The sequence below is a fragment of the Lactuca serriola genome, chromosome 5, assembly GCF_051521515.1.
Source record: "Lactuca serriola cultivar US96UC23 chromosome 5, Lser_US96UC23_V15, whole genome shotgun sequence".
NCBI classification, from domain to species: Eukaryota; Viridiplantae; Streptophyta; class Magnoliopsida; order Asterales; family Asteraceae; genus Lactuca; species Lactuca serriola.
Window position 1 is genome coordinate 106,313,629 of NC_136412.1, and position 27,376 is coordinate 106,341,004.

Consider the following 27,376-nt stretch of genomic DNA (forward strand, 5'->3'; position numbering starts at 1 on the left):
CTGTTACAACACGGTTATTATCGTGTGTAACATAAAGTTTCACTATATACCCTTTTCTATCAAGTGAATCATATGTGATTCATAACTACTACATGGGAACTTTTGTATGCAATATATATTCACGATAACATCTTGTCTTTGGAAATAAAACATGTTTATATATATATATATATATATATATATATATATATATATATATATATATATATATATATATATATATGCGAATCAAACCCTTATTTATACTTTAAGTATATGTGATAATTTATGCCACTTTAAATGTTATACTTTGCATAACAAATGAGCATTACACTAGGATTTACTATACGAACGAAACACACACTTTGAATAACTATAATAGGTATATTTTACGTGGAAATCATGAACATTTACATACTAGAAACACTATATGTGACAACCCAAAATTTATTCCGTCATTTTAACCTCCTTCCGTTAATAAGCCTCGCTTTATTTATTTGTCCGTTAACCTTTTGGAAGAGGTTAATTAATTTGGGACTTTTATAATGACTTGGTAAGGGTTGAAATAAAATTAGAAACACCCACAAAATGCCCTTAAATTCTTTTTAGTTTCAACAAGTCAAAATACGACCACTTAATCGGGTGCTACCAAAAGCCCCGTTTAACGGCAGCATCGGGTAGATTCCCACTGAGCCTCAACTCAAGCCCCTATATAAGGGGGAGTGGACTTCATTTCCATGTTTCCCACTCTGTCTCTACACTCTCTCTCTACAACTTATTTTTCGAGCCAAAAATCGTCCTTTTCAAGCCCTAAACGAGTAAGCAATCTACCCTAACTTGTTGTATAGCTTACCTAGCATGCAAATTCGAGTTTAAGACATCAAATAGGGGTTAGATCATGTGTTTACGGCCCAAGAACCCTCTTGGACCGTGAACACCATTAAATGGGGTTTTTAAGCCCCAAAACCCCTCTAAACTACCCCTTAAGGCTTAGATATGGCTAAATGGCTTATGGAATCGGACTTAGAACACCTTGAACTAACATTTTGGGGAGTAAACTTGAGTTTACTGCCCAAGAACATGCTTGGGCCGTAAAATCCTCTTCATGGGGAGTAAACTCAAGTTTAAGTGTTAGAAATGCCCACAAACAGCTCCTATGGCCTTGGAAAAATGTCTAGAAGCAATCCCATTGTAGTAAGGACATTAAACATCAATTAATCCAAGGAAATAGGAGTTTACGACCGTAAAACCCCCTAGGAAAGGTCCATGGGCTGTAAACTCCTAGAGAGTGCCTTAATGATGCCCTAAACTCCTCATTTGACTTGGAAAAATGCATAGGATTTTATTCTCTATCATTTAAGCTCTTAAAACACCAAAAGAATATGCACATAGGAGCTTATGGCCGTAAACTCCTTGTTTAGGGCCGTAAACTCCTATTTGGTCTATTTAGATGCCTTAAATCCATTCATACACTTTATATTTGGACCTAGCAAAATTCCACAATTAAAATAAGACATTTTGGCATCCTAGAACACCCTCACCATGAGTTTACGGCCGTAAACTCATAGTGAGTTAGTACCAGGGCCGTAAACTCATGGGGAGTTAGTCCCAGAGCCGTGAACTCTATAGAGAGTTTACTCTTGAAGAGTAAACTCCGTATCTAGGCCATACACACCTTTAAATGTTACCCGGGACACTCCAAGCACTTAACCAAAGTATTTTCCGCACTTTAGGATGCGTATACTTGTTTAATTAGTAATATATTTACTAGTTGTATGTAAACATATGTTATCATATGTTAATAGGTCACTAAGTGTGTTCAAGTCTTTACTTGACACCAAGCACCCAACCGTCACCTTCGTCGGATCCACTTACATCAGGAGAGTTCATACCCCTGAATGAACCTTTTAAATGTTTTTACATGTTTTTATGGGGGGAATACAAGTTAAACATGCCAGTTATCATATCAATCACATGTGATTGATAACCCGCATGCACAAGGATTTGTTACACTGTCAACTGTTTTGCCAAGTATGATACTGTAAAAGGGTTTTTTCCAAAACGAGTTTACTTGTTCAAATCTTTACTTATATTGTTTTATCAAAATGTGCTTATGAAAGGTTTTCAAAGGATTTCTAAGGTTTTCAAACTTATTTTACAAAAGAATACAAAGTCATGATTTTCTTACGTATAAAGGTTTTCCAAAGTTTTCATCAAAGATTTATTTCATGTATTTATACTCCTACTTGATAATGATTCTACTTCACGATACGCTTTTGCTTGATAATGCTTCTACTTCACGATACACTTTTACTTGTTAACGCTTCTACTTCATGATAAGCTTCTACTTCACAACACGCTTCTACTTCACGATACGCTCCTACTTCACGATACGCTTATACTTCATGATACGCTTATACTTCACGATACGCTTATACTTCACGATACGCTTCTACTTCACGATACACTCCTACTTGTTAACACTTATTCTTTGTGAAACAATTCTACTTCGTTAAACACTTAAACTTCGTTAAATGTTCCTATTGGTTAAATGTATGCCTGTGCTTGTATAGATATATATAAATTATGTTTAAAGGACTTAGGAAGGCTTGTTCGCCCTATTTCCTTTTCTTCTTTGAGATGTGGTCTGGTGGGATCGGATATCCGTCCGAAGGTCGTTTGATCATTAGTTATATATTATTAATACAAGCATAGACATATAGGTTTACATCGGTCAATTCAGTTGTGAGTCTCTATCATTAGTCCAGTATTTTACATCAGATCTCACTATACGAGATACATCTTCAGTAAACGGCCTTTTCCGTTGACAAGTTGGTAACCAGAGTCTCTTGTAGGGAGAGAGGACATTGTGTGTATAGATCTATATGGGATTGACACCCCCGCACCCTGACTGCTAGCTACAGTCCACGACCTACCAAGCCAAGGGGTGACAAATGTCACACTTACACTGACGCTTGTAGGGCGTCAATTTCTCTAGTGTCTATTAGTATGGTTACGAGTATCTCGGGGTTACCTTATAATTCATGGCCTTAAGGTAACGAGTTTTAACACTATATTCACTGTATTCACTGTTTTTAGACCTTGCTAGACATATCATTCATTTGATACTGTCTGGGGTCTGTATTCACTGTTTTTAGACCTTGCTAGATGTATCATTCATTTGATACTGTCTGGGGTCTGTATTCACTGTTTTTAGACCTTGCTAAACGTATCATTCAGTTGATACTGTCTGGGGTCTGTGTTCACTGTTTTTGGACCTTACTAGACGTATCTTTCATTTGATACCGTTTGGGGTCTGTGTCTCCTCTTGTTAGACTGAGCCAGGCATGTCGTTCATTCGATACTCTCATGGAGTCTAGGATCTCTTCTGCCTTAGTCAACAGTCTTCACTGCTGAGGCATATGTTATTTTCCCTAATATTCTCCTACTTTCTTTAAAAATCAACACCATATTTTGGTAATGATAGTGTTTAAGGGAAAATTACTTTTTACAACATAACTTTGTCGGGTCTTGGTAGAAGACTACTTTTATTTAAGAAAATATTGGATTTTTTGGAGAGGATCTAATACACTGTTGATTTTAATTTACTACTTTTATAAAGTTATTTTGAACTTACACAAATGACACTAAATACTTACGAACTCACCAGCATTTATAAAAATATTGATACTCGCTTTCAAAATGACTTGTATTCTCAGGTCAACATTAGACAGGTACATTCCAGGAGCTTCTGTTGAAGACAATTTTGTGCCAAGCTGCATCTATACTAGTTTCTGTATTACTTTGATGATTCTATACAATGTAAACTATGTAAAACTATTACTATTAATGCAATGGTTGTTGTACTTTGATTACTATACTGCATATGTTGTGATACTTGACATGACGTCATCCACCCTAGAACGTTTCCGCCGTTCCGGTTTTGGGGTGTGACACTATATCAAAGAGATACTTTCATATACAAGAACAAATGGACATTTTCATCCGTAAATCTGTTTTATACTAAGTTTTGTGAGACATTTCACGTACTTTCGAGTATGCATTTTATGTCCTGTATTATATACCATAATCCCTTGTAGGGGAGCGTGATACTTGTGTATAGATCTATACATGACTGACAATCCTGCACCTAAGCCGTTAGCTACAGCTAGGCCGGTACCCCTGGGGTGACAAATGTCATAACATTCCAACGCTTGAAGAACGTTGTTACAGGCAGTCTGGGTCATTAGTATGGTTATAAAACTGATATGTAGTATTAGGAACTTATTGATTTACAGGGTTATCAAATACCTTAGTGATTTTATACTTACACAAATCTACTACTCTAGGCATGAAAAACACAATTGCATTTTAGTTTTGGAACTTTTAAACTACCACACACTTATGAACGGATATTGGATTTCTAAAAGCAAACCTTCAAAACAGTCGAGTCTTTGTAGAAGACTACTTTTATACTAGTAGGAAATATTGGATTTTTTAGGAGTTTTTCGAACATCTACAAAAAAATATCATTTGATTTTATTCAAACAATGACATTAAATAATTATGAACTCACCAGCTTGAATGTTGATCTACTCTTTTAAATCTACTTGTATTTCTCAGGGATTTAGTAAAACATGTAAACTTCAGCTTTTGCAGAAGGGATGCTTAGGCGTCTAAACAAATCTTTTGACAACATATTGTAATTGATATTTTGGAACATGTAATACTTATAAATGATGTAAAATTTTCAATGATATATATGTCGGTTGTGTTTACTTTCTTTACTATGTATTCAACTGTTTCGATACTACATGAAGTCATCCGCCCTTGAACGATTCCGTCGTTCTGGTTTGGGGGTGTGACAGATTGGTATCAGAGCATTGTTTATAGTGAACTAAGTATATCGAACCACATAAGATATATATACTATAAATGCAAAGGGACTCAAAGTCTCTGACAAAATGTTTTTACATCTAAAACCCTGTTTAATTTTTCTTAGATTGTTTTGGGTCGTAAAAGTACAATTACATGCATACAACCATATATTTTCATGGTTAGAACTATACAAGAAGTATTAAGACAACTTAGACACTACGATTAGGCCTCGACATATGTAATCGGACTTGGGACGAATATAGCCTGATCAACTATATTTATCCGAGATTGGACTAACGTGTGTCGAGGAATGGTCGTAATAAGCAACAAGTCATAACATACCAAAATAAACATTAGTATCAAACATACAAATTTAAATACTATAGGAGTATTTGTTACATGCAATAGTTTAATCGACATGCTTAGTTTTACATGTTTCAAGTTTTGTTCAATTCCTATAACCCTGTTCTCATATAGTCAAATGGCTGGATTCATTCCTCACAGAGACACCTACTATTGCAACCAAGGTAACGGGGGATGGGTTGAAGAACATCCCGAAGAGGTTGAAGAACCTATTGAGTTGGATGAAGGGGATGACTCTGGGACAAACTCAGAACCAGAGGTAATCAACCCACCAGCTGCTCAACCTCCTGCTGTTAGGAGAAGCTTTCAGGGACCGACTCCCGTTTGGGCAAGTCACCTCCATCATTGGAGCCAACAACAAGGGATATGTCCTCCCTACGGCATGTGTCAAGACTTCTACGATGTCTGCGGTGGAGGTTCAGCCGATCGAGCACTCCCAGTCATGGTGGGCAAGCTAGCCAACCAGTCCTACAAATCCGGGGTTCAAGCGATCCGGATTCATGAAGTCAACGTGGAAGTACAGGTTCACACTTCCGACATCCACTGATTGAATGGGTTGTAGGACGACACCCAACTCCGCGCCGACACATTCCAAGCACAAATGATTGCAGCCCTCTCTGAGATAAGGGAACAGCAAGCCGCCTTCGATAGGCGTCTTATGGAAGCAAGGCAATCGGATGCGGAGTCAAGCTCCAAGCGCAATCTACGTCGCAAGTAGTGCTTGCCGAATCCAAATTTTTTGATATAGAATAGGACCATCGGCTAAAAGTCTTACCTTCTTTAATTTCCTGTAATCGGAGGCCTTTAGAAAGGTACAAATTTTCTAACTTCGGATGTAACGCAACCATATGTTTAATATATATAGGGCATACCTCTTTCATGTGTTAAATCTGTGCATTTCATTCGAGTTCATGACTTTATTTATTTATTTTTCAAACTCCATTAGTAAATCAAACTCAAAGCCCTGCGTTGGTCGAACCAAATTCCCGAACTATTAAAGATAGTTAACTCATTGTCATTCAACTCTCAACCACCAAAACTTATGATCTTTTATTTTTATTTCTTGGCAACACAATGCCTCCTCGTCCAAACCTAAGACCCAGGCCGTGAACGATGCCTCAAACACCAGCCCCTCCATCAACGGAAAATGCTGCATTGGTAGCTGTTGTAGCAGCTGCAGTAACAGCGACAATGGGCTAAATGAGTAACAATGGTTCTGGTGGGGGAGTGAATAGTTCTACAAATGGACAACAGGGGATTGTACATACAAGGATTTCATGAATAGCAAACCCATTACTTTTAATGGGGCTGGAGGAATAATGGCTCTATCACAGTGGATAGAGAAAACTGAAGCAGTTTTTGAGATTTGCTCTTGTCCGGAAGGGAACAAAGTGAAGTTCGCTACCTGTACTTTCTCTGAGAGAGCTTTGACATGGTGGAATGGCCATGTCAAATCACTAACGCTAGTAGTGGCTAACTCTATGGGCTGGGAGAATCTAAAACAAGTACTACTGCAAGAGTACTGTCCACGGGGCGAATTACAAAAGCTCGAACAGGAACTTTAGGGCCTTACCATGCTAGGCTCAGATATCATGACCTATACCAACAGGTTCAGTGATTTGGCAATCCTTTGCCTAGGAATAGTTGCACTTGAGTGCAAGAAGATCGAAAGGTACATCTGGGGATTGTCACCCCAGATTCGAGGAAGTGTTCTAGCTTCCAAACCAGTCACCCTTGATAGTGCCAAACAGTTGGCACAAGCTCTTGTAGACCATGGGGTTTGCCAAAACTTCGCAACCACCGCATCGGAGCAACCTAGAGGAAGCATCAACAACAACGACAATGCCAAAAACAATAACAAGAAGAGGTTCTAGAACAAAAGGAAGAGTCAACCTTCATAGGAACCTTCCAAGAAACAACAGATTGTGGCATTCCATGCCGCTACCGCCCCCACTGCCGCTCCAATTACCTCTGCACCAGCAAAGCAATACGCTGGGAGCCTACCAAGGTGCAACAAATGCAATTTCCATCACAACGGAAATTGTCGGGAGATGCACTGCAACAACTGCAACAAGAAGGGGCACACTGCCTGTTTCTGTAAGGCACCGGCACGACCAATCACCCAAGTCCCTGGGGTCAGTGTGGGCCAGACGTGTTATGGTTGTGGTGAGGCTGGACACTACAAAAGGGACTGTCCTAAGGCAAGGAATGCTGGCAGCACGGGACGAGTGCTGGCAATAGGGCAGAACGGAGCGGTAGCTGATCCCACAGTGGTTACGGGTACGCTTCTCCTCAATAACGTTTATGCATGCATACTCTTTGATTGTGGCGCGGAGAGGGGTTTCGTGAGTCATAAATTCAAGCACGTACTAAAACAGAACCCTAAAACACTCAATAAGATATTTACAGTAGAAATGGAAAACAGTAGAACAGAAAGCACGAACAATATGCACATAGGTTGCACACTAACTCTAAACGAACACTCATTTCAAATTGATCTAATGTCGATCACTATAAAGAGCTTTGATATCATCATCGGTATAGATTGGTTAAGCCTACACTAAGGATGGGAATTAGAACCGGATAACCGGACCGGAACCGGAACCGGTTGAACCGGAATATGCTTAACCGGTCCGGGTCTTGGGTTTGAAAATGAGCCTTAACTGGGTTTCGGGTATTCCGAGTATGGGTCCAACGGGTCCGGGTAAACCGGGTAAAAGAACCGGAAATGCTAAAGAAGAACCGGAACCAGGTAATGGGTCAGAACCGGATTTATGCAATAGATGACCCGAATTTTTTAAGGCTTTTTTTACTTATACCTACATAGACTCCTCCTTATACACATAAAAACTTGCTTGGGGTTCGACAAACTGAAAAAAATATAGGTCCTGTGATCACGTCCAACAATTGCAACTTGCATCTCGTTTTTTCCTTCCTTTACCTTGGTCCCATTTTTTGATTCATTTTGTATAGGTAAAGAAGTGAATATGTAAAAACGTCAATCGGTAATTCCTTGGGTTTTAACAATCAAACTATGTTTATAGTTTTCCAAAATTTGACTATAAAAACTTGTTTCATTTATTTTTTTAAACTACTTACAAATTAATGGCTAAATTTATAGTCTTTAGTATTTTAGAATTTGAAATCCATATTTGAATATGTTAATAAAATTTATTTATGTGATGAATAAGTTTAAATGAAAAAGACCAAAAAGTCAAGAAAAAAAAGTGAAGACGTTGGGCAAGTTGGTGCTCATTATTTTCAATTAATCGCATCAGCCAAATTCTAATTTCTCTAGTTTTATAAACATACTGCATTTTTCAATTTATGTAGTTTTATAAACATACTGCCTATTATTGGATCATGGGTGTTGACATTTATTTTATAAAATAAGACTTTGCAGTAGTTATCTTCAATTACGACGTATTACTTTTTTATTTTGTTCCAAAATTCCGGTTTTTCAGTCATTTTCGGGTCTAACACACGAATCCGTTTCCAATTATTTATTTCCGGTTCCAACCGGTTCCATACCCACTTTACCCGGTTTGATACCCAGAACCGAACCGAAACCGGTTTTGTTATACCGGTCCGGTTCTCGGTTCTTATAAATTGTCATTTCCGGTTTCCGGGTTTTCCGGGTCCGGGTAAACTGGTCCGGGTTTGGACCCACTTTCATCCCTAGCCTACACCATGCCGATATACTTTGTCACGAAAGGGTCGTTCGCCTAAATCTGCCAAACGGCGAAACTCTTGTTATTTATGGTGACAAACCCGGTACTAATTTACAAATCATCTCTTGCGTCATAGCTCAGAAATGCGTATGTAAAGAGTACCATGCCTTCTTAGCCCACGTGGTAGATAAGGAAAAAGAAACAAAAAGTATCAGAGACATTCCAGAAGTCTACGATTTTCCTGATCTCTTCCTTGAAGATCTTCCTGGAGTTCCACCAGAACGGCAAGTCGAGTTCAGAATCGACTTAATTCCAAGAGCTACGCCAGTAGCCAAGTCGCCATACCATCTAGCACCGGAAGAGATGCATGAGTTATCCAGCCAACTAAATGAACTACTCAACAAAGGGTTCATCAGGCCGAGCTTCTCACCTTGGGGAGCACCAGTCTTGTTCGTAAAGAAGAAGGATGGATCTTTCCGCATGTGCGTCGATTACCAGGAACTCAACAAGCTCACTATCAAGAACCGATATCCTTTACCATGCATTGACGACTTGTTCGGCCAACTCCAAGGAGCGAGTTATTTCTCAAAGATCGACTTAAGATCCGGGTACCACCAACTACGAGTCTTGGAAGGAGATGTTCCCAAAACAGATTTTCGAACTCGTTATGGTCACTACGAGTTTGTAGTGATGCCCTTTGGATTAACCAACGCACCAGCGGTGTTCATGGACTTAATAAACTGGGTGTGTCGTTCGTTCCTAGACAAGTTTGTGATCGTATTCATAGATGACATACTCATTTTTTCGAAGACTACAGAGGATCACGGTCAACACCTCCGACAAGTCTTGGAAACGCAAAGAAAAGAAAAGCTATGCGCAAAATTCTCCAAGTGTGAATTTTGGATTCGGAAGATAGATTTCCTAGGTCACGTGGTTAGCAAACACGGAATACACGTGGACCCTTCCAAAATCAAAGCAATCGATAACTGGTCGGCTCCAAGAACCCCATTAGAAATTCGACAATTCTTGGGCCTTCCTGGCTACTACCGAAGGTTCATAAAGAACTTCTCGAAGATTGCAAAACCACTTACCACCCTAACCCAAAAGGGTGTTACTTTCGATTGGAAAGAAAGACAAGACGCTGCATTCCAAACACCAAAGCAAGCTCTATGCAGCGCATGTAACACCGTAAATTTCAAAACAAATTTTCAATTAAAAATAATCGTTTAATTCTTAAAACACTTTTCGTAAAATCTCATTCATCATCGAATTACAAAACATAACTCCATTTTCACTTGCATAAATAACCAGGATCGTCAAAGCATGACTCTTTCTCTGGTGTGTACAATCGAGACGATGCCGTCCCGTGATCCTGAGAGAAACCTGAAACACATAACACAAAACACTGTAAGCACGAAGCTTAGTGAGTTCCCCAAAATACCACGCATAACACATATTAGCCACTCGAGGCTAAAACTTTGTGGGTCCGTGGACCCTACTCTGGGAACCTTCCGGTTCTAACTCTTTGAACCCTCCGGTTCTAACTATGGGAACCTTCCGGTTCTAACTCTGTAAACATACACAACATAAATCACATAGAAATAATGCAATACAACACATAACATACATAGCATACAAATACTCTGTCACATAACTCTGGTTGCCTACTCAAGGTAAAGTATAGTGAGAAGACTCACCTGGAAAACAGGAAGCAGATATCCTCACGCTTGCATCTCGAACTCGCCACCATCTATCACATAAGGCAAATGCTCTCATGAACATAACTCTCGAGACTAGACTCAATACTCTCTAGGCAACCTCTTAAGGGTAAAAGACCATTTTACCCCCTTCTTGGCCCAAAGACCACATTGCGGACCAAACCCTAAAAGTCAACAAAAGTCAACGGTCAAATTTTGACCCAACTCACCGAGTGCACTCCGGTGACTCGGTGAGTACACACATGACCATTAACTCTTTGTCCCGCTTGGTACATCGAGTCCCTCCCTATGCTCGACGATCCACACCAGGCATAAATCGCGGGGCCACCCCGAATCAACTTGCCGAGTCCCAAGAACAACTCGACGAGTACCTCCTTGAACTCCAATCCTCTAATCCCTTTCTGACTCACTGAGTTATCCCTTAACTCGGCAAGTCCACTCACTGAGTAATTTGCGTGAAACCCTAACTCTACTCGCCAAGTCTCAAGAACAAGTCGGTGAGTTCATGCCATGCACAAACTCTAATGTCCTCCTGAGGTCAGATCTGTGCCCCTAAGCCCTAGATCTGGCCTTCCCAAGTATGAATGTCATGTAAAGTCTGAATCTTGATGCTTATATACCAACAAGAAGGCATCAAGTGGTGATTTAGCCCCAAAAATGACAACCCTAGCTCAATAACCCCACAATGACTCATAAAGCTCCAAGGATTAAGGTATCTGGACCTCTTTGAGTCCAGATCCAAGGCACAAACTCGAGGAGGGACCAATTGCTCGACATAGCCACCCTCAGAAGGGGTTAGAAAACCCTATCTCTAAGGATCAACACCAAAATTGAAGAAGGTTAGAACTATTACCTCAAAAATGAAATCTCTGAACTCTGGAACTTCTAGAATCGCACCTCCTCTTGCTCTTGGTCACCATCTTCTTGCTGAACCAAAGATACAAGCATCAAATGTGACTTCTCCTTCCTCGCAAACGATTTGGCTCAGTTAGGGTTCTCTCAAGGGATTGGTAGCCGCAATGGGAGGCTATAAGTGCCCTTAAATAGGCCCCAACCCCCGGGGGATTAGGGTTTCATTAAACAGCGTGGACTCGCCGAGTCCATGAACGGGATCGCCGAGTCCGGACGTGACCTGGATGAAAATCCACGACCCTACTCGGTGTGTCTAAGCTCCAACTCGCCAAGTTCTTCCACAAAATCCACAAATAATTGAGTAAAATAATATACCTGGGAATCCAGATGCTATAATTCTTCCCCACTAGAATCAGACTTCGCCCTCGAAGTCTCACTCTGCAATTAACTCCAAATGCTGATCACGCATCTCCCGCTCTAGATCCCAAGTAAGCTCTGACCCCTTCCGATGCTGCCACTGGACCTGCACCAGAGGCACTTCCTTGTTCCTCAGAACCTTGATCTTCCGATCCCTAATCGCCACCGGCCTCTCAACGTAGTTCAAGCCCACAACCACCTGAATATCCTTTAATGGCTCCACTGCCGACTCGTCGGCTATACACTTTCTTAGCTCTGACACATGGAAGGTGTCATGAATCTGACCTAACTCTGCAGGTAGCTCCAAACGGTAGACTACCCTGCCTACTCTCGCAATCGCCCTGAAAGGACCAATACATCGGGGCCCCAGCTTGCCTCTCTTCCTGAATCGGATCACTCGTTTCCAAGGAGAGATCTTCAGGAGCATGAAGTCACCGACCAAAAAATTCAAGCTCGGACCGGCGCCTGTCCGCATAACTCTTCTGGCGACTCTAAGCGGTCAACAACCTCTGCCTGACCTGCTGTATCTGCTCTGACGTCTGAAGCACGATCTCTGTACTTCCCATCACACGTTGCCCTACCTCTCCCCAGCAAATGGGGTCCGATACCTCCTTCCCTACAACAGTTCAAACGGTGGCATACAGATGCACTAATGATGGTTGTTGTTGTAGGAAAACTCTGCCAAGGGAAAATACGGGCCACAATCCCCCCCCCCCCCCAAAAAAAAATCTAATACACATGCCCAAAGCATATCCTCGAGCGTCTGAATCGATCGCTCGCTCTGAAGTGTCCACAGACATCACCATGGTAAACTCTAGCTCATTTCTCATATTCATCTTCGATACCGAGCACCAGGTCAGCTTTTGGCCCCACAGCTGAACCCCCAAAGGTTACACATAACATGATCCAAAATATCTCACTAACTTCCTCCCCGTGACCACTATCACGACCCAGTGACAAGCAAGTCACGAAATTTTCCTTTCCTCATAAAAAAATACAATCCAATCGAAGATCGACTCAGCTCTAACCTTTGGCGTCTGCTGCGCATATTCTCCCGCGCGCCTCGCTGACCCTCCCGACAGAGACGGAGACCCAGTCTCGCCCTGGCTTAACCACTAGGCTCCATAAACTCAACACTAGGGCTACTCAAGCCTAAAAATCTTCTGCATCATGCACTTATCGGAGAACACTCCATCATCACACTCTCTTACCGTCTAGTGGGTACTATGGCTTCCCGCAACATTATGACAGCCTCTGACTAGTGAGTACTACGGCTCCCCATAGTACCACAACGTTAACTAAATAGAGAGTACTACGGCTCCCCGTAGTACTACGACTACCTCCCTCTGACTTGTCAGTACTACGGCTCCCCGTAGCAACACAACACCCTCTGACTGGCAAATACTACGACTCCTCGTAGCATCACGACTCTCTCTCTCTCTCTCTCTCTCTCTGACTTGTGAGTACTACGGCTCCCCGTAGCATCAGAAAACCCTCTGACTGGTGGATACTATGGCTCCCCGTAGCTTCACCCTATACTCTCATTCTCATTACAATGCCACACTATGTTCACTAACTCATGCACCAAAGACTATCGTAGATAGTTACACACACACTTTCCCCGATATGCATTACAGACTCTGGCGGCAACCGCCATAACACAGAACCTACCTCTGCTGAGATCCACTTCCTTAAATAATCCCTCTTGATGACAATACATGAAGGGCTCCCACTGGAACCGTAGATACATGATACATCACTGGTCGTCTTAAACCCATGACTCTAAATAACTCCGAAATCGGGACGCTATACGCGGAAAACACAGAACACCATAACAGAGCATCACAATGTCCTGCCTCTACCACTGATTCCCTTACTCCTATCACTATACACATACATCAATAAATTTCCTCTGAATCCCATAAATAATTTCCTATTTCACTCAATGCGCAACTTCAGTGCATCCAAACACTCAATTGGAATACAAGGAAGGCGCTAACTCTTGAGAACACACTGATGATCCTCCGAAACCCTTTCCACTACTACTCCAAATCCAAGCAAGAATACACATCCCATAAGTTCTCAACTACCCATACCATCATTACGAGCCTTCCACTTGAAACGACTCTGACCACCACCAGATTCATGACCATTGACCACCCGCCGTGGAGACACCCATCCTTCTCTCAGACATATACCACATGCATTATCTCGCCCTGCACCTTTCCTTAATCACCAATGACCCTGATCTCATGAATTCAAGCCACAGGTTTCTGTATCCAACCCCTAACCGCTCTTGCACAAATCTCTGGTTCTCTCAATAAACCACCCGGTTCTCCCCCACTTAAGGTTCGAACCATCATTATCTGACACATCAACAATCTCACAAACTATTTTCACCATAAAAATCACACCTGCCCCTGGAGAGTGCTACGCAACGCCCGATAATCCCCTTTAACAAAATCAATCGATCTCATATACTCTGAACTTCAGATGAAATCCTCAAGAACTTCTCGTCACGACTGCCTCTAGTCGTTCCAAGTCTCGTAGCAATCCAATACCAAACAACTCAACTGTCCAATAACATCACTGAATCATAGACTGAACCACAAAATCATCATACTCCTCCACCTCGACTCATCAACCAACGTTCCAACACATGGATCATCCCAAGAACACGGACCCACTCTCATATTCAATACCCAACATAGATAGAAAAACCACTGCACAACTCGACTGGACTCTCCACTAATACCTCTACAATACGCCCTACTATACTCAAATAGGTGTAACGTGGTCCTCGACTATCTCAGTCCCAACTGACTATCTGCTCATGGTAAATCACTGCCTCGCGGAACACATGCTACCTGATACTCTGATGGAAAATCATCATCAATGAAAACCTGCAGGGTTTACCCCTAAACCCAAAACTTAGATATCATGCCTCTCATGTTTCGCACACGAACATAAATAGCACCACCCAGGTCATAGAAGGTGACATCTCCTCTATCGACTGATTGCTCAACTTAGACCGAAATTCTCCCCTCCCTCTGACTCCTTACCAAAATACTCTGAAAGGCTCTCGACCTCCCTCTCAAGGGATGCCTCTTCGAACTCAATCTTGGCCCACAGGCCTAAAACCCATAGAGTCCAATCTCTACCTCATCAATCAAGACCGGATAACCGGAGAACCACAAGCATCATTCACTACGAACCATGGTACTCATCCCATGACATCTCTTCTCAATATGCTCCGGTGTATGGTACCCGAACCATAGCATCACTCCTCCATCTGCTCCGATGTATGGTACTCGAACCGTAACATCACTCCTCCATCCGCTCCGATGTATGGTACTCGAACCATAACATCACTCCTCCATCCGCTCCGTTGTATGGTACTCGAACCATAACATCACTCCTCCATCCGCTCCGATGTATGGTACTCGAACCATAACATCACTCCTCCATCCGCTCTGATGTATGGTACTCGAACCATAACATCACTCCTCAATCCGCTCCGATGTATGGTACTCGAACCATAACATCACTCCTCAATTCGCTCCCATGTATGATACTTGAACCATAACATCACTCCTCAATCTGCTCCGATGTATGGTACCCGAACCATAACATCACTCCTCAATCCGCTCCGATGTATGGTACTCGAACCATAACATCACTCCTCAATCCGCTCCGATGTATGGTACTCAAACCATAACATCACTCCTCAATCTGCTCATTAGAACCTTCAGAATACTCCCTGTATCAAGTATGGGTCCTCTACTTTCAGTAGTACGGGCCCATAATGTTGGGTTTTGAGCAATCTAACACTCCTAAGAGTACATGCAACCCTAAATACCTTGGATCTATGTTTTCTCTATTGTACATGCAAATATCAACTTTCCAAGGTATTGTTCTACTCTAGCATACAAAACTTTGAATAACACAAGTTAGAATAACATACATTTTGTTGGTTCTTGTCTTCATGAAGCTTGAGTGCCTAGTGCCCCAAGTGTGACACCTCAAATGGTTCACACAACACCATAAGTACTTGGAATAACTAAGAGAGAAATTAGAACACTTTAAGAATCGGCTTGCCCTCCATGCATAACTAGTGGCAGATTTCTCACATCACTAAGATGCTTATATAGTTGTTACAATTAGGGTAAACCCTAATTGTCATGGCTTTCCATTTCCTTTGATCCATGGGTTCAAATTCACCATGGAGCATCCATGGAGCATCCAATGGGTTTTAGCCCAACTTGATAATCCATGTATCATTAGCCCACTATATAAGTATGGATGATTTACACAATCAACCCATATATTTAATTAGTCTTCTTTTGATCACTTAATTAATTCTAGATTAATTCTTGATCAATACTAATTAAATAATCTCTATTAATATATTACAACTTATAATATATTAATAAACCTTAAGTGTTATTTCTCTCATTTTAGTCTATCCAAGTGCATGATGCCATGCAACCCAAATGGACCATGTCGGGTCGGGTCAAGTCTTACCAATTATAATTATGGACTTAGACATTAATCCAACATTCTCCCACTTGGATAAGTCTAAAAATATTATTGCAAGTATGACTTCATAACCCAACTAGCAATCGTAGCTCTCAAAAGCTTCTGTCGATCTCTGACCTTGTCGATGAACTCTGACCTCTGTCAATGACTTGTCCATTAGATAAGTGATCATATGTTCCTCACTAAAATCAGTCAAAAGAAGACTTTTGTCAAGGCCCGACCGAGCACTTACTTTTGTCATCACTAAATCATCGAGGGGCCCACAAATATCGCTTTTATCCCGAAGGTAAAAGGAATGGATAAACTTCGACTCATATGTTTGTACTAACTATTTGTTGAATCATACACAAAGGCACGTTTTATAACATCGAGTTACCAATGCATTTACGTGCAATCAATGTATAACCAACTCTTAGTCAACAACTCATATCTCTAGGTTTGAAGAATATAATATATTATCGTCTCATGATTCACTCGTGATAAAATCCATGAAGTGAATCCAAATGAGCGTGGGTTGAATCCAATACTCATCCCTTATGAGTACTCATGAATGTTGTAGCAACTATTGCATTGTCTAAAGCACTTTAGACAAATCATACAAGCCAAATTCACGACATTCTTGATTCATATCTACTTCCAACATATGACCGACTGTGGATGGTTTGAATAACATGGTCATTCGGGAGAATGACCTAGTTATTCTGGAAGTCAAAACATGCAAAGTGAAACACAAAATAATACTAGTCCTATATGGCCTCAACACTTTGAGCGTAAATAAAACACCTTTTATCTAAGCACCATATTGATCACTCATTATTCATGTTTCGATTAATCAACTTAGTACTTGAATTGAAACAGTAGTGATGCGATGCTCCAAGCATGCATACTATGTTGCTCTAAACAATAGCTATGCCATACTCCAAGTATGCACACTATGTTTACATATGGTCATCTCTTTGTGAAATGTATATTAATTGAACATGACTTCAATGATTCTCATTTCACAATCCCAATCCTTATTGTAAATGTAAGAATACCAAGTTCTTGTCATTTACCGTAATCTATGCAATGATCCTCTTGCAATGATATTCACACAAGTCACAAAGACTTGGTCAACGAACATTACAAAGTATTCCAATGGAAAGAAATTCCACGGAGATGAAGTCTCAAATTCAAAGTACATTCCTTTGAACATCCTTCTTTGCATTAAGTTCTTTAATATTACACAGATTCAAAGAATAACTTCCACCTATGGAAACAATTCCATATTCCCATCTTGACCATCACTTTTGAACAAGAGTTGCCTCTTTCCAAAATATGTCAATACGATCCTTACTCTATACTTCCAATTTTCCACGAGAAACCAAACTTTGGAAAACCCCAAATTGTTCTCGACAATTGCTTAATCATCTTATTCATATCCAGTTCTAATCCCTTTTCCCTTCTTAACGCCCTAAGCATTAGGAAAAATTAGAATGGATGAATATTATAACACATGCAATCGATCCTATATCCGAAGCATATGGGATACGATTCATGCTATAAAATTTTTATTTGCCATGTTCTCATAATTCGAACTATGAAAAGGGATACCGTAATCATAATCGAATTTTGAGAAAGCGACATATATAGAAATTCCTTATGTTGAACCATTCCAACATAACATTCATATATATATTCTTGACTAAAGTTTATTAAAATCTCAATCTACGCTTGTAGAATTGGAATGAAGTATAAATTTCTCTCCCTTAATTATAGTAAAACAACTTTTTCAAAGCGAGTTGAAACTTTTGTTTTCTATAATTAACATTGCTAACTTGCAACATAATCATCATACTCCCACTAGCAGAATGATTATTATCTAACTAGCATAACACTTTATGCTCCCACTAGCTTTGACATGTACCTGGAAATCAGTCAGATTTCTGATACTAGATTGCCTTGATAAGACTTTATCAAATCATACACCTGGAGTCTAAACCTTTCCTTAGATAGCTCACATGTGAGTCTAAACCTTTGCCATTCTCATTAGTTAGTGTGCCGGTTAACCACGTACGCTCCACTAACGACATGAGAATGCAAACTTCACACTTGCTATCCACTTAAATCTACTTAGTGAAGGAGTTTCCTCACTATCATTTTCATGAATCGGAGAGAAACCTTATGACACTTAGATTTTGATGGGGTATGTGTTCCTATCCATGTGAATTTGACATAACCATAATCACACAACAAGGTTAATGAGAAATCCAAATTCATATGGGCTGAACTTGTGCAATCTTAATTTCTTGCCACCTGGTAGCAAAAGTGCCTACCATTGCTTCCAAGTTGTTATGCAACTAGTTGAGAACTCTTAGAACTCCAATGCAAAACCAACTTTAACTGGAATGGGCACAGAATATGTCAACACAATAGGTTTCAAACCTCAAGTCGTGGTCTAGTGATTAACAAAACTCTTGATTAGTTCTTGAATCTATCTTAAGATCCTTTTAAGACTGCCACTGACCTCTTGACATATAAGATTCTCTTTGTCAAGAACCATTCCTTGACAAAAACGAATATTCAAGAGTTAGTGCAGATTCTTATCAAGTTAAACACTTCTCACAATTGGTCTTAGTTGGTCTTTGTTTTATCCAAAACATCACAACATACCAATTTCAAATGTACAAGAGTAAGAAAACATTTTACTCTATATTTAACAAGTGTTTTAAACCTTTCTTAAGATTATGTCACTCAAGGCTTAATCTTGGAATATGACTCTAAGATTTAATTTTGGAACGAAGTATAATTTATCTTTTGATCTAACCATTTCAAGAATTCACGATTCCTCTCCTTACCCAAACAAAATGAACTAAGGTGTCCTTAGAGGATCAATTGTGACATGGTTTCATAATCACTAAGATAATCATAGAACAAGATACTCAAGTACTCTCCCATCTCTTCAGATTAGAGAAACTTTTATCTTTCTGCCTTATTTGATTCTTCTTACTCATTATGTCTATCATTGAAACTTCTCCAATGATCCAGAACTATACTTAAACTTGTAAGTATAACCATATTTACTAAACTTTAGTAAATCATAATGAATAATCTTATCAACTTTGTGGTGGACTTGATCAGCGCACACCCAAGTGTATCCGATCCCTTTGTCCTTCACTTGATTCACATATACATGTGAACAAGGAATTAGACTTAATTTCCCAAATATATAAAAATTCTCATGATCAAATCCATTTACCCATTTTGCTTATCAATGGAAACATATAACCAACAATTTTTCACAAATGCCATTGTAAGGATACTTAAAATAAATAAAATCAAAACCATTTTTCTTTTATTTTAAAACTTCGCGGAAAAATTTATCCTTACAATCCATATGGAAAACTTGTTGTTATCTATTACTAAGCAATATATCATAACTCTTAAGTAACAACTCAAAATTCTGATCACCGAACCATGCGATCGAAATCCATCTTCGCGATCAGAATCAGTATATACTTCCTTTAAGTTTCTTCTCCTTTTCTTTGATTCTTAAAACATCAACATGTGACCTCGTGACATTATGCAATAAGAATCTCAGACTAGAAACTTAATAGAGTTAGACAATGGACTTTACCTGAAGTAGAGTCAAACCTATTGACTTTAACATCCTTAAGACGTTTCAGGTAAATCTAGCAGCTTCGCAACCAATGTCTTTCCTTTGGCAACATAATCATATGGACTCTTTGGAAACGGTACATGGGACTATTATAAACTTAACCTTTCTCTTTACCATTTGGTCAACCGAGTTGACTATGGCCGATCCCTTTCCATTGGGAAGAGAAAGTTTTTCCTACACCTCCAATGTCACCATTTTCAATGTCCAAATAGGTTTGGAAAGTAGATCTTCCAATCCAATTTGCTTTACTAATGCTCCAAATCCCTACTGATTTAGCATCATCAAGAAAATAGGTAAGATCATTAAGGGTCTTGTCGCGACCTATCATCAGGGAGTGTTTGAAGAACCAAGTCAGCAGCCAGCTACCCCGAGACTTCGACACCCAACTCTCCCGACTTGTCATGTGGCTTAATCCCCAAGATCTAAGCACATATAGACTTTGCTTGCCAATAGGGATTGAGTGACTTAGAACTTATCATGTCTTAAAACTTGTGGGGTAGGGAGATTTATTGGAGGAGGTGGATGAAGTGAAGTATGATTTCTAGTCCCACAAATGCCCAACAAAGGGATTGATCTTTCACCTTCATTACCATTTGGGATATCATCTTCATTAGGAAGCTTGTTCCTAAAGATTTGGGAAGACCATAGCTGTCTAAACTAGACATCTATAATGGGAGAAATTCAGGTTAGTTCATTTAAAGTCCTTAATATAACACCCAATATGAAATATTAAGGCTAGGACCCAACAACCTATTTATAACTGGAAGAGGGATGCCGTAATCCAAATTATAAAATAGTTGAAGGTAGGTAAATGACGATTTACCAATTTCCATCATGAAAACGAAATATTTTATTATTAGGTTTTATTAGTTTTGAAACTCCTAGATCTTTTGAGATACATTGAACTTTTCAATGGCATGTTTGAATCTCGATTGTGCCCTCTCAAATTTGTGACTGGGATGCCGAGGATCACAAATAAGGTGTGAATAACCATACAAATTGACTTGGTACCCTTAACAATATTACCTAATCGATGTGCCGGTTAACCACACACGCTCCACCGATCTATAATAAAGTCAAGTTACCCTTTGCCACTCTTACTAGTCCATGTTAGTGTGCCGGTTAACCACACACGCTCCACTAACGACTTGGTAAGGTACAAAGTGTAATTTTATGGGCTAGCACCTTTTCACATTTTCCTAAGTAACTAAGATTGGGAATTTATAAGTGTTTAGTTACTTAGTATTTTTTATTATACTTTTAATGAAGGGAGAATTATAGTACATTCCTACCCGTTCGGCTAACGACCCTCCGCCAGTCAAGGAAGCGGTGGGTGAGAGTGGACACCCATTAAACTGCCATTTTATAGGCAGTAACCTTATACCCCCCTTATAGACTGGCTTGCTGAATGAGTCCTAGTAACGGTAAGATTGACTTCCTTTTATACATATCTATATAATTAAAATTATAATAATTGTATAAGGGTTGAATTTTAAACCTTTTAAAATTTCAATGTTTAATTTGGAATTAAAGTATACATGAGGAGTAACTTTTCAAATTCCAAAACTTGAGGGCAAGTTTTGAAACTATTTCAAGACTCTTTAAATCATAACTTATGAGTTTAATGGTTCATTAAAATGAAGACTCTTCATTTTAATGTAACCCCTTATTCTTTAAAAACACTTTAAAGAAGTGTCTCTTCAACATCTATAACTTGAGGACAAGTTATGGAGTCATTAAACTATTTAATGGAAAAAACTCTTACATTTTATGTAACCTACAAAACTTTTATGAGTTTTTAAGATTCATAAATATGACTTTTCACATAAGTTGAAGACAAGTTACAAAAACATATTTTATGAACTTCTTTTAGACTAATATGGATTGAAAACAACTAAAACATAATTTTTCATTATCAATCTAAACTAACTCATAAATCAAGGAAACATAAACTTCTTGAAAATTCATAACTTGAGGACAAGTTATGAACTCCATACAGTTTTCAACAAGATCAAGAATTATATCAATAAACCATTTGCACACAATTCCTATGATCTAGCAAAACTCATAAGCATGATCATTCATAATCAACAATTTTCAACAATAACATGAACACATATAAACTTGAAACTTTTATTATAGCATTGAAATTGGTTTAACATAATCATTACCACATTTAAAACAAGTTTTATAAGCCCAAAACAGTCAAAGGTACTGATTCTAGACCAATTCCAGCACACCAAAACTCGAAAATATGCTGTCTGGGGGTCCAACTCGTCGAGTGCATGAACAAACTCGGCGAGTTGGATGCATTTTGCCTTGGACTCGTCGAGTCCCTTCATGCACTCGGCGAGTTTGCTAGGCAGACAACACCAAAAGTCAATTTTTAAGCAGTTTAAGCAAGTACAACAAGAAAACAAGCCTAGGCTCTGATACCACTGTTGGGTTTTGAGCAATCTAACACTCCTAAGTGTACATGCAACCCTAAATACCTTGGATCTATGTTTTCTCTATTATACATGCAAATATCAACTTTCCAAGGTATTGTTCTACTCTAGCATACAAAACTTTGAATAACATAAGTTAGAATAACATACCTTTTGTTGGTGCTTGTCTTCATGAAGCTTGAGCGCCTAGTGCCCCAAGTTTGACACCTCAAATGGTTCACACAACACCATAAGCACTTGGAATAACTTAGAGAGAAATTAGAACACTTCAAGAATCGGCTTGCCCTCCGTGCATAACTAGTGGCCGATTTCTCACATCACTAAGATGCTTATATAGTTGTTACAATTAGGGTAAACCCTAATTGTCATGGCTTTCCATTTCCTTGGATCCATGGGTTCAAATACACCATGGAGCATCCATGGAGCATCCAATGGGTTTTAGCCCAACTTGATAATCCATGGAGCATTAGCCCACTATATAAGTATGGATGATTTACACAATCAACCCATATATTTAATTAGTCTTCTTTTGATCACTTAATTAATTCTAGATTAATTCTTGATCAATAATAATTAAATAATCTCTATTAATATATTAGAACTTATAGTATATTAATAAACCTTAAGTGTTATTTCTCTCATTTTAGTCTATCCAAGTGCATGATGCCATGCAACCCAAATGGACCATGCCGGGTCGGGTCAAGTCTTACCAATTATAGTTATGGACTTAGACATTAATCCAACAGTCTCCCACTTGGATAAGTCCAAAACTATTATTGCAAGTATGACTTCAGAACCCGACTAGCAATCATAGCTCTCAAAAGCTTCTGTCGATCTCTGACCTTGTCGATGAACTCTGACCTCTGTCAATGACTTGGCCATTAGATAAGTGATCATATATTCCTCCATTCTAGATATCATATGGACTGAGACATGGATTATAATCATTCTCTCTGTCCATTTGTTGTTTCCCGATTTCTGATTTATGACGACTGACTAATTGAACAAATCAAATCAGTCCAGGCCCGACCGAGCACTTACTTTTGTCATCACTAAATCATCGAGGGGCCCACAAATATCGCTTTTATCCCAAAGGTAAAAGGAATGGATAAACTTCGACTCATATGCTTGTACTAACTATATGTTGAATCATACACAAAGGCACGTTTTATAACATCGAGTTACCAATGCGTTTACGTGCAATCAATGTATAACCAACTCATAGTCAGCAACTCATATCTCTAGGTTTGAAGAATATAAGATATTATCGTTTCATGATTCACTCGTGATAAAATCCATGAAGTGAATCCAAATGAGCGTGGGTTGAATCCAATACTCATCCCTTATGAGTACTCATGAATGCTGTAGCAACTATTGCATTGTCTAAAGCACTATAGACAAATCATAGAAGCCAAATTCACGACAGTCTTGATTCATATCTACTTCCAACATATGACCAACTGTGGATGGTTTGAATAACTTGGTCATTCGGGAGAATGACCTAGTTATTCTGGAAGTCAAAACATGCAAAGTGAAACACCAAATAATACTAGTCCTATATGGCCTCAACACTTTGAGCATAAATAAAACACCTTTTATCTAAGCGCCATATTGATCACTCATTATTCATGTATTGTTTAATCAACTTAATACTTGAATTGAAACAGTAGTGATGCCATGCTCCAAGCATGCATACTATGTTGCTCTAAACAATAGCTATGCCATACTCCAAGTATGCACATAATGTTTACATATGGTCATCTCTTTGTGAAATGTATATTAATTGAACATGACTTCAATGATTCTCATTTCACAATCCCAATCCTTATTGTAAATGTAAGAATACCAAGTTCTTGTCATTTACCGTAATCTATGCTATTATCCTCTTGTAATGATATTCACAGAAGTCACAAAGACTTGGTCAACAAACATTACAAAGTATTCCAATGGAAAGAAATTCCATGGAGATGAAGTCTCAAATTCAAAGTACATTCCTTTGAACATCATTCTTTGCATTAAGTTCTTTAATATTACATAGATTCAAAGAATAACTTCCACGTATGGAAACAATTCCATATTCCCATCTTGACCATCACTTTTGAACAAGAGTTGCCTCTTTCCAAAATATGTCAAAACGATCCTTACTCTATACTTCCAATTGTCCATGAGAAACCAAACTTTGGAAAACCCCAAATTGTTCTCGACAATTGCTTAATCATCTTATTCATATCCAGTTCTAATCCCTTTTCCCTTCTTAACGCCCTAAGCATTAGGAAAAATTAGAATGGATGAATATTATAACACATGCAATCGATCCTATATCCGAAGCATATGGGATACGATTCATGCTATAAAATTTTTATTTGCCATGTTTTCATAATTCGAACTATGAAGAGGGATGCCGTCATCATAATCGAATTTTGAGAAAGCAACATATATAGAACTTCCTTATGTTGAACCATTCCAACATAACATTCATATATATTCTTGACTAAAGTTGATTAAAATCTCAATCTATGCTTGTAGAATTGGAATGAAGTATAAATTTCTCTCCCTTAATTATAGTAAAACAACTTTTTCAAAGCGAGTTGAAACTTTTGTTTTCTATAATTAACATTGCTAACTTGGAACATAATCATCATGCTCCCACTAGCAGAATGATTATTATCTAACTAGCATAACACTTGGTGCTCCCACTAGCTTTGACATGTACCTGGAAATCAGTCAAATTTCTGATACTAGATTGCCTTGATAAGACTTTATCAAATCATACACCTGGAGTCTAAACCTTTCCTTAGATAGCTCACATGTGAGTCTAAACCTTTTCCATTCTCATTAGTTAGTGTGCCGGTTAACCACGCACGCTCCACTAACGACATGAGAATGCAAACTTCACACTTGCTATCCACTTAAATCTACTTAGTGAAAGAGTTTCCTCACTATCATTTTCATGAATCGGAGAGAAACCTTATGACACTTAGATTTCGATGGGGTATGTGTTCCTATCCATGTGAATTTGACATAACCATAATCACACAACAAGGTTAATGAGAAATCCAAATTCATATGGGCTGAACTTGTGCAATCTTAATTTCTTGCCACCTGGTAGCAAAAGGGCCTACCATTGCTTCCAAGTTGTTATGCAACCAGTTGAGAACTCTTAGAACTCCAATGCAAAACCAACTTTAACTGGAATGGGCATAGAACATTTCAACATGATAGGTTACAAACCTCAAGTCGTGGTCTAGTGATTAACAAAACTCTTGATTAGTTCTTGAATCTATCTTAAGATCCTTTTAAGACTCCCACTGACCTCTTGACATATAAGATTCTCTTTGTCAAGAACCATTCCTTGACAAAAACGAATATTCAAGAGTTAGTGCAGATTCTTATCAAGTTAAACACTTCTCACAATTGGTCTTAGTTGGTCTTTGTTTTATCCAAAACATCACAACATACCAATTTCAAATGTACAAGAGTAAGAAAACATTTTACTCTACATTTAACAAGTGTTTTAAACCTTTCTTAAGATTATGTCACTGAAGGCTTAATCTTGTAGTATGACTCTAAAATTTAATTTTGGAACGAAGTATAATTTATCTTTTGATCTAACCATTTCAACAATTCACGATTCCTCTCCTTAGCCAAACAAAATGAACTAAGGTGTCCTTAGAGGATCAATTGTGACATGGTTTCATAATCACTAAGATAATCATAAAACAAGATACTCAAGTACTCTCCCATCTCTTCAGATTAGAGAAACTTTTATCTTTCTGCCTTATTTGATTCTTCTTACTCATTATGTCTATCATTGAAACTTCTCCAATGATCCAGAACTATACTTAAACTTGTAAGTATAACCATATTTACTAAACTTTAGTAAATCATAATGAATAATCTTATCAACTTTGTGGTGGACTTGATCAGCGCACACCCAAGTGTATCCGATCCCTTTGTCCTTCACTTGATTCACATATACATGTGAACAAGGAATTAGACTTAATTTCCCAAATATATAAAAATTCTCATGATCAAATCCATTTACCCATATTGCTTATCATTGGAAACATATAACCAACAATTTTTCACAAATGCGATTGTAAGGATACTTAAAATAAATAAAATCAAAACCATTTTTCTTTTATTTTAAAACTTTGCGGAAAAATTTATCCTTACAATCCATATGGAAAACTTGTTGTTATCTATTACTAAGCAATATATCATAACTCTTATGTAACAACTCAAAATTCTGATCACCGAACCATGCGATCGAAATCCATCTTCGCGATCAGAATCAGATATACTTCCTTTAAGTTTCTTCTCCTTTTCTTTGATTCTTAAAACATCAACATGTGACCTCGTCACATTGTGCAATAAGAATCTCAGACTAAAAACTTAATAGAGTTAGACAATGGACTTTACCTGAAGTAGAGTCAAACCTATTGACTTTAACATCCTTAAGACGTTTCGGGTAAATCTAGCAGCTTCGCAACCAATGTCTTTCCTTTGGCAACAGAATCATATGGACTCTTTGGAAACGGTACATGGGACTATCATAGACTTAACCTTTCTCTTTACCATTTGGTCAACCGAGTTGAGTATGGCCGATCCCTTTCCATTGGGAAGAGAAAGTTTTTCCTGGACCTCCAATGTCACCATTTTCAATGTCCAAATAGGTTTGGAAAGTAGATCTTCCAATCCAATTTGCTTTACTAATGCTCCAAATCCCTACTGATTTAGCATCATCAAGCAAATAGGTAAGATCATTAAGGGTCTTGTTGCGACCTATCATCAGGGAGTGTTTGAAGAACCAAGTCAGCAGCCAGCTACCCCGAGACTTCGACACCCGACTCT